The sequence below is a fragment of the Protopterus annectens genome, chromosome 17.part0 (genome assembly GCF_019279795.1).
Source record: "Protopterus annectens isolate FY-2018-M chromosome 17.part0, PAN1.0, whole genome shotgun sequence".
In the NCBI taxonomy this organism is placed as follows: Eukaryota; Metazoa; Chordata; order Ceratodontiformes; family Protopteridae; genus Protopterus; species Protopterus annectens.
The window spans coordinates 35200297-35216730 of record NC_056751.1 but is presented as its reverse complement, the minus strand read 5'-3'; the positions used below and the strand labels follow the sequence as shown (position 1 = coordinate 35216730).

At 39.0% G+C, this 16434-nt stretch overlaps 1 protein-coding gene across 1 annotated transcript in view; it reads right to left on the bottom strand.

Moving 5' to 3' along the window:
- CDS1 (CDP-diacylglycerol synthase 1) overlaps positions 1–16434 on the bottom strand; it is a 1285468-nt gene that overhangs the window by 725879 nt on the left and 543155 nt on the right. The gene's annotated exons all lie outside the window — the stretch shown is intronic.

Sequence of the window (16434 nt, the reverse complement as noted above, 5' to 3'; positions counted from 1 at the left end):
AGCTTGTGGTCAGATCTGACCAATGAGGAGTTGACCTCTGGCATGGAACACCAGTTACCCATATTGGTAATGACCAGGTCCAGGATATTACTGCCCCTGGTGAGGGTGTGGACAAGCTAATCCAAGCACTGGAATTTATGAATTCCAGAAAATGTTGAGCGAATTAGTTGGTACATGAATAGTTTTCCCAGTTGATGATGGGGTAGTTGAAATTGCCCATAATTAAGGTATTGGGTTGTACCTTAATATTTTCCCAGTATCTTAAGAAATGAAGAGTGGGAATTCCGGGGCATGGTGGTGGATCTGTAACAAGCTACAACCTGGATTGCAGTCTTGCCCAATGTTAGTTGCACTTGGATAATTTTGGATGCATTATGTTGACCAACTAGCCTGGAAGTGTGGATATCCTGAATGAATATGGACACGTCTTCTGCCTTTAGTGTTTTGGTCCAGGATAGGTGGTAGAAAGGTGTGGTATGAATTATAGCCTGGTAATGCAGGGGTGCTCTCTGGAGCCTTGAACCTGGTCTCTGTCACTGCACAGATGTCGACGTTCTCCATTTTAAGGAGTACCTTGAGTGAGTGCATTTTGAGGTTTAGACTTCTAGCACTGAGTAACATTACCCCCAGATTTTGCTTGGTTGTATCTGTTACGGTGGTGAATTTGACATTTGAACCTTGCCTAAAAAAGGCATTATAGGGGTGGCAAGAGCCTTAGCCAGTATCCGGAATCCCAGGGGCAACAGGTGCAAGCCATCTCTGGCAAAGCATCATGGTCTATCGACCATGTCGTCCCCAGCAGATATTGGATCCCCTTAGAATGACACCAGAAGCTTAGCCAATTGTGAAGTCAATAATTTTATCCTTGTACTGTGGTATCATTCTGGGCAATGGCAGGATAGTACTCACGGCTAGGGTCATACCTGCCTGGGCTACAAGATTCGAGAGCTCCTCCATGTCTCTTTTCATGTAGTCCAGGGAGGTACATCTCAGGTCATTCACACCAACATGGGCAATGACAGAGTCGTATTTGTACTTGTTGTGGAGTGACCTGAGTGCATGTGTTATGTGGTGGATCCTGGCACCCGATAGACAGCTGACAGTAACTTTCTCCTTGTTTAGTCTGGTGAGTGGGACAAAATCTTTGAAGTACAGACATACATATGTACACACACAAATACTTGCCACAGATGAGATTCAAACTCAACTGCTACTACAGTGTTCCGCATTTATGGCATGCACCATGGAGCTTACATAAAATATGTTACTACCATGTGGTTCACTGCCAAGTCTTGAACCCAGGACCCTGTGCAGTACAGTCACAGCAACACAGAACTATGCCAAATCAGAAGTTTTTTCTTCTCAGACTCGACTGTCTTTCTAGTTGTTTGCCCCCTTATGTTAATTTGACCACATATCTCCTTCCCTCTCCCCTTACACTGACAGTTGTGAGTAAGCACAAAATTAGCATTTTGTGAAATCACTCCTCTTCATCTATTTTAATTTATTGGCTATCCCACTGTATTCCACAGAACCAGGATACAAAGTGCCCACCCCTTTCAATCTATCTTGTTCTTTTAAAATGAGTGGCTTTCCACTTAGACAGCTAAAGATCCTCTTTCATATATAACTGCTTAGTGCACAATGCAGTGCTTAGGATATTAACACATTTTTTCCATCCTACCTTTAAAAATCTGCAACATCTATTGCAAGACCACCAATTATTGGAGAGCCCACATTCTCCCTCTTAGTAGTCATATCTTGGGATTAGTGCTTCTTTCTCTTGGTGAGAGAAGGAGCACAGGGACATTATTTCCTGGAGTATGATGATTACCGGAAAGCCTAATAACTGCTTCATAGGTGATAGCTTGGAATTTCTGCTTATAATCTGTGGCTGATGAGAGAAGGAGTAGAGTGTATTGATTCCTGACTGTTTCTGGTTGGGCAGTGAATGTCTGTGTTTGACGGTCCAGATTGGTCTGGTTGCTATTCAAGGCATCTATCAGGAAAAGGTTACAACAAGCCTAGTAGGCCCACTGCATCATCTAGGACAAGACTGTGGATCACCAAATAGGCTGTGGCCTGCTTCTCATCTTGGGATCGGTGCTAATGTTTTGCTTCTGGTGAGAGAAGAAGCAAAGGAGTATTGTATCCCAGCAGAGTGAAGCTCTGGTGACACCAGCATTAGTAGTTGCCAGGCAGTAGCCATTCAAGCAACTCCCCTCTTTTCATCATTCTTGACAAGCTAATTCCTTACTTTCAGTATGTACTGCTTGATTTATTTCTAACTTCAGAATATCTGCCTAAATAATTCATCCTTAAATTCTCAGGGTCTGCTTATTAGTTTCCCCTCAACTGTTTGTCAGTGCCCTATATAAATACAGACACCTTGATTGACATTTTCCCTGTAAAAGCACAACTGAAATTTCACCAATACCTAGTGCACACAGGACATCTAGTTTGCAGACAAGAACTGTCCCCCGAGTTGCAAACCGGATACCCCTGACATTGCTTTATATTGTTACTCCAATTGTCTAATCAATAAAAAAGCGTCTGTTGCCATGGATATAAACTTTCCCACTATCTCCATTACCAACTTGGTAGATATAGGCATCCTGAGGAAATGAAATTGCCACATGTTTACTGAAAACCAGTTAATTCTCAAAAAAAGTGATATGGTATGTGAGAGATGTTATTTCCACAATGTCACTGGAGGCAAAGCTCTCACATGAAAGTACTCCGAATGTCAATAAGGTTGTCAGTTGTACACATACTTTATATCCATCACACAAAATTCAAAGCAAACATATAGACCTACATATGCTGAGGCACTTAAATATAACCTTCATAAATCCCAAAGACCTCCTAGAGAAAGGACATATTACAAATACCATCAGAAGCCTTGAATGCACTCTTTCAAAACAGCACCCATATCAACACATACAGCCACATCTCACAGAACCTCTACTTCTAATCCCATAAGGCAAGCCACCACACAATCCAAACTGATACATTCTGTGGTACCAAGAAGAATGCAACAGTATTCCAAACTCAAAATTTATTAGAACAACTTTAGCTTTAAAAGTTAATCGTAATAGAGCATTTACTTTGACATTCAACTTGGATAGTAAAGCTATAGGTGATTGATAAAGAACTGGGAGATCATTCAAGTAAATAATACTGTTCTTAAGAAAGTAGGTAATAAGCCCATGTTGGTTTATTAGAAAGATAGGTCATTCAAAACATTATTTGAAAGTTCTAGGAAAAAATCAACCAGTTAGTAACAGACCACTAGGAATGTTTAAGTGTGGCCATGGTACACAATACAAAAACATTCTAGTAACCAGTAGTGTCATAATTAGAAATAAATAATATTTTGCCACAGGGCATTATTCTTGTGAGCCAAAAAAATGTGGTGCATGGAGTTTTGTGTTCCAAGTGTCCTGCTTTTTATATTTATTTATCCAGAGGATGCTTAAGAATTGTATTTATGAACACATGCAAGATATACAAAAATCGAAGACCACAAATGCCCTTTTCAGACACATACAGAAGATAAGGACCACAATTTTGCTTTTGTAGTTATGGAGCAACTAACAAAAGATAAAAGGGGTTTATTATAGAAGAACATCTTAATAAATGTGAATCAAAATGGCAAATTTTAGTTAATGCAATGTGTTTTCCAGGTTTGAATGATTCAATGGCTATTAATTCTGTTTTAAAGTTGAAATACTATGATGTCACATAGTTCAGTCTTATTTCTATTTTTATCCCTGTGTATAGTTTTACCTTGCAATCAGTTTTAATTGGTAGGCTGGGTGTAACAGTGTATCATGCGATTTTAATTATGTATAAAAGAAGTGTCATTAATAACAAACAGTTCTGAGGAAGTTCTATGTGATGTATGGAACAAAAGCGCTAAATGTGTTCTAATAAATTTTGAATTTGGAATACTGTTGCCTCCTTCTTGGTAGCACACAATTTATCAGTTTGTGTTTCTGTGGAGTATTTCATTTTACCACCACACAATCCAACATTCTGGTCACTGGAGTCTCCACTGTGAGACACATTGGTGTCCCTCTCATCAGGCTGTGTAAGGAGAGAGTTACAACCAGTTGCTTATAAGGGGCTAGGATCCACCACATTAAGCATACACTCAGGTCACTGGACTACAAGTACCATTATGACTCAGTCATATTGCATGTGGGTGTAAATGACCTGAGACATACCTCCTTAGATGATATGAAGAGAAACATCATGGAGCTCTTGGAATGTGTGCCAAGGCTGGTATGAGGCTAGCACTGAGCAGCATTTTACCTTCCCAAGGATGATGCCGCAATATGAACAAAAGATGACTGACTTTAATAATTGTCTTAGTTTTTGGTGTCATTCTTAGGGGGTGCAATATTTGTCAGCATGAAAGGAGATGGTCAACAGATCACACTGCTTTGCCAGGGATGGCCTGCACCTTTCCGCTCTAGGCTTTTGAATATTAGCTAAAGCATTGCATTCCCCATTATGTCTTTTTAGGCAATGCCAAACTAAAAGTACTTCTAACATAGCAAATCAAAGCCAAGAAAATCTAAAGATATTACTGCTCAATGCCATGAGTCTAAACACAAAATTCCGCACTCTAGAAGCTCACTTTACCCTAGAGAATGCTGACATTCGTGTGGTCACTGAGACATGGTTTAAAGCCGCGGACAGGACAGTGACAGTGCAATGTTATAATGCCTTACACACAAACAGATTCCTGGATATTATAAACACAAACTCCCTGGACCATATTGTGAATATGAGGGGTGCAACCATACTGGATCTGGCCTTCACTAATATGTGAGAATTCTGCACAACCCCTAGTGTAATGTCTTCCCTGGTAAGGTCAGACCATAAAATGGTCTCCTTTGAAGTAAAAATAACAACCTAGACCCCAAAGCTAACTCTGGAATATTAAGGAACTACTCTAAGGCTAACTTCCTGCTATTAAGTGATAATCTGGCAATATTTCAACCTCCATAAACCCTAAGAACATTGCTGCCTATGCAGAACTGTTCACAGAAACTCTACACAAGCATGTTAACAGCTGCACAGAGGCAGCTGTACCCACCAGGAAAAAATACAGAACTCAAAAAACAAGCCACCCTGAGGGAAATCACAAAATCAATAGGCTGTACAACACAAGGAAGAAAATCATGGCAAAAATTAGGAGGTGCAGCACCCAGTAGATAAAAACACTTGCATCAAAGTAAACAAACAAATCAGAGGACAAATAAAAGTCTACCAAAGCCAAACGTGACCTCCCAGGCCAATGACAGCCAGAAGGCATTCTTTAGATATGTTCACAACCTCAAAGGCAATACACAATTGTGTACACAGCTCATTGTAAATGGAGCCAACTGTACAGAGCCACAAGATATAGCAAACCTACTGGCTGACAAATTCAACTTATGAACAAAGATATGGCATCTAGATCCAAATAAGTCAATGTTTCACTGTATTTGGCATTTATCAGATCTACTATTGAGTACAATGCTCTTTTTGGCATGTACCTAACCATGCATATCCAACAAATGGAACATCCACAGAGGTTCTTAACTAAAATAATACATGGCATAAGTAAAACGTCCTGTGTAGACCACCTCAAGACCGCATCATGGGTAAAGCTTTAACCCATGCTAAAAAGGCTCGTCTGCAAAGGGGTAAGATCTGGTTACCCACTTACTATGTACCACATCAATGTACCACATCACTGTATCTTTCTCATGTGGAGTTTTGCCAGAGCTATCATGAGAATCATGTATGCAGTAAGACATCGAATCCTGAGGTATTCCCCACTCTGCTAAAGAGGTCTGAATGGAAAACACCTGGAAGAGACTGAAATTTAAATCTTTTTTTTTTTCCCTGAGGAAGAAAAGCTCATTGTACTGGGGAGTCTAGCAGGCACCCCAGAAACATGTTTCTTTGTAACTGAGTCAAAAAATACTTTTGAACATTTTTTTTGGAATCCCAGCCTGTGTAGGAGATCTCCCACCCAAGTGTCAGATTCCTGAAACTTTGAAAAAGCCTCTGCAAAGATAAGTATGTCGTCTAAATGTGGGAAAATGTGGATACCATGCAGCCTGCAATAGGACATGACAGGAGCTTTGTGAATGCTTTTGGAGCAATAGATAGTCCAAAGGATAAGGCAAAGAACTGACAACATGATTCAGACACACAAAACCTTAAGAAACACCTGAAATCTGGATGAATACAAATGTGATGATATGCATCTTTTAAATCTTATGCTACTAAGAAACTCAAATTAGGAAAAAGAGGTAACCGATTATGAAGTAAAAGCAACTTGGGCACTATCACAAACTAATTCAGTAAAGAAAGATCTAGAATGTGTCCCTAAGTAATGTTCTTTCTTTGCCAATAAAAACATTCTTAAATAAAATCCTTTCCCCAAGCAGGAAGGAGGAAATGCTTCTATTACCCCTGAGACAGCATATAATATAGGACAGGAAGGAAGAGAAGGTTTTTGTCTGGCAGATGAAGAGGAATTCCCTGGAATTCATTCTGCTGCCATCTGTATCCTAGATGCATCACATTCAGGATTCACTTGTCTGAAACAATGTGCTGCCAAAGACAGAAATGAAGATTTAGACTTTCTGGAAGAGATCATGGACTGCTGGGGATGGGGGGTGAAGGTCCTTTATACAGTTATTCTGCCTTGTTTGACTGTCCTTCATTCTGTGGGATTCCACCTTTCGCTTGGAACCCCCTTGCCACTAACTTTAAATGTCTGCTTACCATCATTCTTCTGAGACTGTTTATTTTAAATCTTGCCAAAACTGGTCGAGGAAGCAGAAAATCCCTTGGAAACTTGAAATGTGCAGCCTAAACAATAAATGATCTTCAAGACACTACCCAAAAATCTTTTTCCTCTATAGAAACGTGGCTCAGAGAATCAAACCTCTTACTCAATCCCAAGAAAACTATTAATACTTTTTACCTCAAAAAGTTGCCAAAATCAAAAGCAGTTTTTAAGTCAGCAAACAATACTGCAGCTGAAACTATTAACTCACAGTAAACTTCTAGGCATTATAACGGATGAAATTCTCAAATATGACCAGCGTATAATGCACACCATTAAATCTACACATCAAAAACTAGGCTCCCTTTATAGGATCAATGGATTCCTTACAGATACTATAAAAAAAAAACTCTAGCCACCACCTTCTTATTGCCAACTCTCTTATACACTGCTCCTATGCTAACAAACATAAACAATACTCAAAGAAAGAAACTTGCCTCCTGCTACAATAAAATAAATCAATTTGCCACCAATCTCCATCATATGACCCACCATTGTCATAGCTTAAAACAATTAAACTGGCTTGAACTGCACAACTACCCAACATATTCGCAACTAACTACACCACATAAACTCATTCATCATTTAGAAAAATGCCCTGCACTACAAAACTTATTACTGCTCTACTGTCCGGTAAAAGTAATAAATTCTTACTACTCACAAATAAGTCAAATAATTTTGCAGGAGACTTGCTCTATTCCCAATAAGTTGCTAAACTCTGGAATAGTATCCCATCTCCAACAAACTCAATAGTTTTAAACCACTGCTTAAACAACATCTTAACCAACCCTGGTACTGCACATGCCTATCACCAGGTTAAGACTTTGTGCTCACCTTATGATACTCTTCAAAAGCTCTCCTTAAATAGAAAATTCTCAACCTCTCACTGAAATGATGAAAAAAGTTTTATAAATAAGTGCTGCCTGTACAATTTATTAAGCTGAAAGTAGGTTTTCTCTTTAGTAACTTCTAGCTCTGTAACATCTTAGAATGAATAAATGTAACTACTGCATGTAAAGTAATGTCTTTCGGTTTTTCCCATTTAGGGGTCGCCACAGCAGAACTCCGGTCCACTAATGATTGGCAGTGGATTTTTTTATGGTGCCGAGTTGCCAGCCCGATGCCGAACCTTCAAAGAAGGCACACCCATTCACACACACACTTGCCTGCATGTCTTTAAACGTCACTCGACCATGGGGAGGACATGCAGACTCCACACAGAAAGCTCTCCGGCTGAGAATTGAAGGGAAGAACTTCTTGTTGTGAGGTGACCACACTAACCGCTGCACCACCATGGCTACTAATGTAACTACTGCATGTGTATAAATGCAAACAGAAAGTTCCAATTAAACACAGAGAAGTTCCATTTCTATTTAAATGTAACTACTGCATGTGTATAAATGTAACTAGAAATTGAACTTCTCTGTGTTTAACTGGGATTAAGTACAATGCAATGCGGGTCCATACCAGCTCACTGAACGCTTAAAAAAAGTGAACGGTGATTAATCGACCCTATGTGAGCGAAATCTTACAATTTTAAACTGTCAGAACAGCGATTTTTTTCCTAGGGAAAAAATTGCTGTTACAACAAAAAAAAAAAAAAAACACTTTAAACATTACATTAAGTGGGGGCTGTGCCACCCCACACCCCCCACTACTTAAATATACCAACTCCAAGACTGCACTACAGTGCCGAAAATGGCAAAGTAACAAAGCGGCCAAGCAAATTCTTTCCCAGGGAAACAATTTGCTTAAAAGCAGCTTCGATCTTTTGCCATTTCTGTCTTTTGAGTTCGACCAAGACGCATTCGAAAGAATAAATAATATAAATCCAACACTGAAACACAGCAATGAAATAAATCAATGTACTTTAATGTAATGTATATTACTTGTTCGTGAAAGCGCTAGGATTAATAAAATGTTTAGCATCAAATGGATTAACTAAAGCTAAATCTGCTGAGTCAGGTCTGGAATTAGTGTATAAAAACTTAAACGATCGAGGAACTTTGTACATTCTATGTGCTTTCTTGGAGCAGCAGGTCAGATGTCAGGGAAACCACAGCTTGATAAACACATCCTCCAGCACTAATGGATCTGGGGGGGATGGATTAGGTTTCTGTAAAGTCCAGCTGCAGCAATTCACAGTATTTTGAAGGGACTGAGAAACCTCAGTGTTCTCCCCTGAAAGCAATGGATAAGTCTGGAAATAGTCTCAGAGAAAATTAATCTCACACAGGGAGATAGGGTTCATATCGCCTGATCAAATGTTTAGGTTAGAAAATACCTAAATGTCGATCTGGTAATACCGAAAGCAAAAATCCGCAAATGGCCGATTTAATGCAGGGAAAGAATTCCCTTGGCCGTTATGTGGATTTTTCCCCTTTCCCCACTGTAGAGCAATCTCGGAGTTGGTATATTTAGTTAGGAGGGTGTGAGGGAACAGCCCCCCCCCCCCACTTCACTTTGGTTTAAAAATTTTTTTTTGCGGCCGAGGGAATTCATTCCCTACGTTAAATCGGACGTTTGCTGTTTTAATTTTTTGATATTACCAGGTCAACATTTAGGTATTCGCTAACCTAAATGTTTGCTCGGGTAATATAGATGCGGGAGATACAGATACCACAATTTCATCTGAATCAGAAACATGAGAAGAAAAAAACTACATCTGTCCCTTCACATCTCCTACAGATTCAACACTGTGAATCTCTTCAGGGAAGAAACCGCCTTCCCAGAAGGGTTAACAGCCTGCACAAGACCCTCAGCCAAGCTTAATAAATTATTCCTCTCCAGAGAAAAGGACACAGCAGAAGTTAAATGTTTAGCTTTCTGTCTCTTTTTGACAGGAACATTAGGGAAAATAGACCTAATATTGCTAGTAACAACTTTCCCTGGGATGGGCACTACATTCTGGCTAAGCAGGGGCACACTCCCTGACCTTTCTTCCATAACAGACAACAGTGACTGTCCTTTGCCCACTATGGGAACAGAAGCATCACAGAGGAAGTGGCTAACTCCTGGTCCATGATGACTATATGGACAACACCATAGGGATCTAAAGAAAAAATATTAGTGGTCTGAGTAATCAGCTTTGGCCATAGCAGTGTCACCTACCTGCAGCTGTGGCAAATTACCAGACTGCTGTGATGACAACTGTGATGACAAAGGTTGTTTAGTTACTTTTTGTGGCTGGAAGAAGGTCTAGCTGATGTATCAGTAGATTGTTCCATGGTCAAGCTGAAAAAAGTTTTTGTTTCCTGAGGATGCTTAGCAGTAACAGTTGGTAAAACAAAAGGAGGAGAAAAACTAATGTTTTCCTAAAAAAAAAAAAAAAAAAGCAAAATGCATTGTAAACACTTTCTTCTGCCCCAAACAGTAAAATATAGTTACTTCACAGAAATGTAGCTTTAAACAACCTTTTACTATAAAAGCGAAAATGTGCACTCCCTTTTAAAAGTAGATAAAAGTTATGAGACAGTCAAGAGGAATACTTTTTCCTAGTTTAAAAGTACTTTTTTTCTCGCCAGAAAGTACGGTGGAAGGTTTTTCCCCTAAAGGGAACTTATCTGCACAGCAAGAGAACAGCATTAGCAGACAGTCAATCCTTGAAAGCCTGCAAAGGAGCACTCTTCTCGGTGGCAGGAAAACTCTTAGGGCTTGGTTCCTAAATCTGCCTTTTTAGTCAGCTCAGCTCAAGCTGACAAATGGTATGGGCATGTGGAAAGTGCACGGAAGCTTTGGAACCTGGTCGGCTGTTAAATCCTACACAGGATATAACCCATGTAGCTGAGGCTGTTGCTGCAGGGATCAATATGAAGAACTTCTACCATTTCCTCAAGGTGTTCATCACTTTCTCTTATTTTTCAAGATTATTTGCACAAAACAACCCTGTTTATATCTTAAGCTGAGGAGATTAGTGTCAACCTCTACCTCTATAAAAACAGAGGCAGTTATCTTTTAATTCTACATACAGTATAATCAGTACACTTTTACATCCCAACAGCCTAAGATCACAATGCTGTATTAACTTTAAATTGTTTCTTTCCAGACTTTCCTCCCTTGTAGTGCAAAAACATACTTTCTTACTTTATTATACTTTGTATATACAGCAAAGTGATGATAAAACTCCACCCACTTCAAATGTAAAATATCTCTTACTGTGCAGTCAACAGAGTTAATTTACCATATAACATGCAATTTAGATCATGACATATTATGTAAAAATCAATGTTGTTGTTGTTGTGTCTTTCGGCTTTTCCCGGTTAGGGGTCCACAGCGGAGCTCCGGTCCGCTAATGATTGGCAGTAGATTTTTTACGTGCCGAGTTGCCAGCTCTGACGCACAACCTTCATTGAAGGTACGCCCATTCGTGCATGTCTCCACACAGAAGACGCTCTAGCTGAGAATCGAACAGGACAACGTCGTACTGTGAGGCGACAACGAGAACATAAAATGTTTTACTTACGTTTACTTCTTCAGGCCCTTCATTGGTCTTTTAAGCATTAATGACAAAGTGGATTTTATGCCTTACGGCTTACCCACTAGTTTTAGCACAGTTAACAAACTCCCAATCTATCTTAGCCACTTCTTGCAGAACTATACTTCACATACCTACTCCAAAGTCTAATAGGACTGCCACTATAAATCTCTCCCATTAATTCTGTTTTTCACATTGTTGCTGGTCTTCTTCCTGAGCATCTCCATTTCCCAACACCAGATTCAGGTTCAAGTTCAAGGTGCTCTTAATTCTTCTAGACATCTCCAGAGCTTTTTTTGTCTGTCACTCAAGCATTTACCTTTGGAACAATTGAAATATTTAATGGCAAAGACTCTCTATGAATGTTGTTATTGTTAGAAAAATGGGAATCAGAGCTTGCATCTCCCTCTTTGCTGGCTAAACGTTTTTTTTTTTATTTCCTCCTTCGCCTATTCTGCATCCAAAAACAACTTTGATCCCCCAGTACAAAAATATAATAACACAATGACAGCTGGATATATTAGCTTTAATCTCATGCCTGCCTGTAGATGTCCTCTGACTGGTGGAATAAACTTACTTCCCTTCTGCTTGTTGTACAAGGGATAATCATTTTCTACAAACACTCTGGTGTTCTCAACTTTTAATACTTTTCCCTTCTGCTACAGTGTTGTCAACAGTAGCTGTTTCTGCTGGCATGATCGCATCATTATTAATATACATCTTTATCATGGTCAGATTTGGGATGCACTCTCAGTTAGCAACTCCTGCTGTGGAACATCAGTCCAGTTACTTATTTGGACTTTCAAAAAATTAATGCAGTCTATTCCTTCCAGTTTCTCTGCTACAGCAGAAAATCAGAATCTTTCTGTGAGTGACTGGTATTCTAACTCAACAGTTCTTCTTGAGACACCTCGTTTGTGTACTACCATTCCTTTGTCCATTTCATCCTTTAATTTCTGCAGAATTATCAGCTTAACTGAATAGTTACTTAAAGTTTCTTCTATTTTTCCAGCCTTTTATCACTTGACTTTATATATTCAGTCAATGTCTCTCACCTGAGTCCATTTTATTTAATTTTCCTCTAACTTACTGGAAGCTGTCTCCTTTTTTCCTTGTTTGCATCTAGTAATCACTAGTCAGTATCTGAATTTTGCTTAAACTGATAACTTTTGCTAGCCTTTTTTGGTCTTCTTTGTTTTTGCAACGTCTCAGTTTTCACAATGGGAGAGCTCAAATCAACAAGGTTATCAGAATTTAGGCATCTTGGAAGCTCTGCTTTTCTGCATTTTGACTAAGATCATGTGATGATGTATAGTACTGTTTATAAGTAGCAGAAGCAATAACAATGAACAATTACAAAGTAATACAGCAGCAATTAACAACAGAGACAGGTACCATAAAACTGCATATACTGCGAAGTAGAAACCATGGAAGGAGAGATAGTGGTGTGGTTTCATGACCGAGATAGAAAAAAGTGCAGTAACTAACTGAAGTAGTTTAGATGGAGATACATTACAGGTGTATTACACATGAGTAAACAAACTGCACACAGAAACTGAGGAAGGTGTGTATACATTGATTCACTAAATCATATAGCTCTTTTCCTGGGAATAACGTGGAATCATGTTATTCAAAATCTGCATAAATGTAATATGCAGGAGATAATTCTATAACCATATCCATATCTTCTGTTTTTATTTACAATAACAACTACCTACTTATCTGATACTTGTGGTGTACAGAAATTAAAAAAAGATATGTATACATAATGGGTACACTATACATCTGGAATAGAAAAGTATATGTCACGAGGCTGCTGCAGGGTATAAAATGAAGGACTGTGCATTTAAAACTAACATCAGATATCTGATTTCAAACACCTGAAACTGCCATCATACTCAAAATAGGGATAAATCACTTTACAAGAAACCAGTTAACACAGATGTAAATGGCATTACTGTGAAGAATGCTATACAATGAGATATACCTTCCTTTTGTTTTCTTTTAATATGTTGCTTGTTTTTCCATTTGGCCCTCCAACCTTCTTGCTCCTTCACTTTACAGCAGACACCAAAACCAGTATTGGTTCAGAAGTAAGGATTATAGCTCAGAGTGTGCACCAGCAGGCAAATACAATATATGTAAATTGGTATATTTTTTCAGAGGAGGAGTACTGCTGGAAATGAAAAATCTTAATTTCTTTGTGTGTGCACATCTGTACCTACAAAGATGTGCCTAATCACACGCACAGCATTCTTGGGACATTCTACTGTTGTAGTACACAAGTGCTATGTGTGTGTGTGAGTGGGTCAAACTCAACTCTATCAGTTCTGACTGCAGTGTATGTGATTTGCTGAAAGGCAGCTTATCATGAGAAGGTATAAGGCAGGACAGAGAAGAAGCACCCATTACCTGTGAAATGTATTTTTATTTATTTATTTATTATTTGTTGACTGGGAAAGTCCGACTAGGACAAGAGCCTTTTTACAGTGGAGGCCCAGGGAGAAACACTCCAGAAATGTGTGATCAAACTGGTTTGGGCCAGAGTACATGTGGAATAGGAGGTCAGTACCAAGGTAGATTAAGTAAAGCTAAGGGAAGTTATTGTACCTATTTTTCCCTTTTCATCTCCTGCATTTAGAGCAACAGAATAAGATGCTGATGTATAACTTTTAACAGAATTTCCATATCTTGGAAGGCAGATGGAAACTCACTTTGAGCTCATCTGCAGTAGTTAAAAATGCTCAAGCAAGGGTGTCTTAGTTTCCTGTTACTGTCCCTGTGCCTGTTATTTACTGTGATGTCTTTCATTATTTGCATTAGGAGATTGCTTTGGTAGCTTGCCTTGTACGACTGCATCAGGTTAACTCAAAAAACACAAATCGGCTTGTAGCTGAATTTTAAGGTAAGAAGAACTGACCTTGAGCTCGTTGCCGCTGCAGAGACTATAAGGGGATCTGGCAACATCTGATAATGTTAGAAGCAGGTTTTCCCTCTAATGTCAGCTTGTGGCAATATTTTACCTTACTGAAAAGTATGTGAATGAAATTATAACATTCACTGCTGATTATCAGGAATAGCAATTGAGTTTGTCCACACAAGCTTTCCATTTCCAATGATTGTGGTTATGAATGTGTAAAATATTATTTGCTTTGTCGAGTTTGTATTACAGTTATACATAGCTCATGAAATTGTATATTTTTAAATACTGTACTTGGGTACCTAGAATATGCCATATAAGCCATTTTATTAAGCTTGCTTGGCACTTTATGTATGATGAGTCTTTCTCCCTGGAAACTGACATAAATGGGCTCTACCTGTCATTATAACATATACTCATGAGTTATGATTCTGGACTTCATCAGGAGCTTTTTAAAGTCTCCCTTTTTGAAATGCTCTTACCAAACAAGATGCCCATGGACTGCAAATTTTGGGAAGGAGAATGGCACTGAGAGGGCTAGCAGTTGCTACAAACAATGGACTGCTTCTCATCATAGAATCATTATGGTGCTAGGTATTTCAGCAAAACCAGACACTCCTCTTAAACCATAGTAGTGCAAGCTGGCTGTATTATTTTGTATGCAGGGGGTGTTATTTGTTACTGCGCGTGCATGCTGCCTCCCTCATTGTGATACTGAGGGCTATGCTCTACTACATGTTGATAATCTGAGATCAATGCCAGCAAGAAAAGGTAATGCTTGAATTTCATAGAAAAACAATTCTGTTTATATCTTTGGTATACAACTGAGGCATCAGTATGTTTCAGTGTTCTTCACAATCACTGGGTGGTATGTTGAAACTGTTCTGCATCCTTTGGCTAGAATTGCTGGTTTGAGTAACACAATGTTACTTCTGCAATATAAATCCTTGAAATGTTTTATTTATCCTTTGCTGGCCAGTTAAGTCCCACCAGGATAGTGGCCTCTTTTCAGGAAAGACCAGAGGTGGTTAAAAAAAGAGGTTATGTAGTTAACATAATGTTCCATCTGTGTTGTCTATTTTCAGTCTTCCTCATCAACTGGGTTCGGATCCGACTCGACCGATACTATAGCTCATGGCCAACTGAAACTCTCAAGCTCCTCCCTACACATAACGCATCAAGCCCTAACGTACCTCAGATCTGGTTTGCTACATGACATAAATAGTAACTGTCTGTATAATGTTTCTAACAAAGGAAACCAGTATCTGGAGGTCCATAGAAAATGCAGTGGTGTCTTAATAGCTTCTCATTCTTCCAGAAGTCTAAGATAACAAAGGTTGGGGGGTTTTGGGTGGGAAGTTGAGGAAGAATGAAAATGGACAACACAGATGGAATGTTATGGTAAGTACATTACTTCTTTATTTGAAGTTGTCAATTTTCATTCAATCCTCAAACAATGGGACAGAATCCCCAGCTACCTTATATCCTGGGTGGACTCTAAGGAAGGATATTCCTGAGCACAGTTGAAGCAAAGGCTGCCCTTCCCCTTGAGACCAGATCCAATTTCTAACGAGTAATACAAGTATGAGAATTAGCCCAAGTAGCAGCTGTGCATATGTCATCCATGGAATGGTTAGATAAAAATACTGATGAGGTTGCCATACGTCTTATAGAGTAAGCTTTTAAAGGTTTTGGTAGTGGAATGCCTGATTTATTACAGACGAAGGCTATGCAGTCCGTAATCCATCTCACCAATGTCACTTTTGTGACGAACTTGCCCAATTTGTTGTCTGCAAATGATATAAACAATTGGTCAGATTTTTCTAATGTATTTTATTCTGTGCAGGTAGAAATGCATCTATCTATGAACATCTAGTAAATACAACATGTACTCACCTTTGTTTTCGAATATGGGGAAGAAACTAGGCAAGTTAATACACTGATTGATACTGAATTCTGACACCACCTTAGGAAGGAAGGGTTGGTACTTAATGATACCCTATCCTTATGGAAAATTAATTAAGGAGGTTTAGGGGATAATGCTTGTAGTTCTGAAATTCTACTAGCAGAGGTAATAGCGACTAGAAATAAGGTCTTCCATGTCAAAAATTTAAGATCACATTTTCCAGCTGGTTCAAAGGGGGAATGGATTAAAGCCTGCAGAACAAGGTTCAAATCCCATGG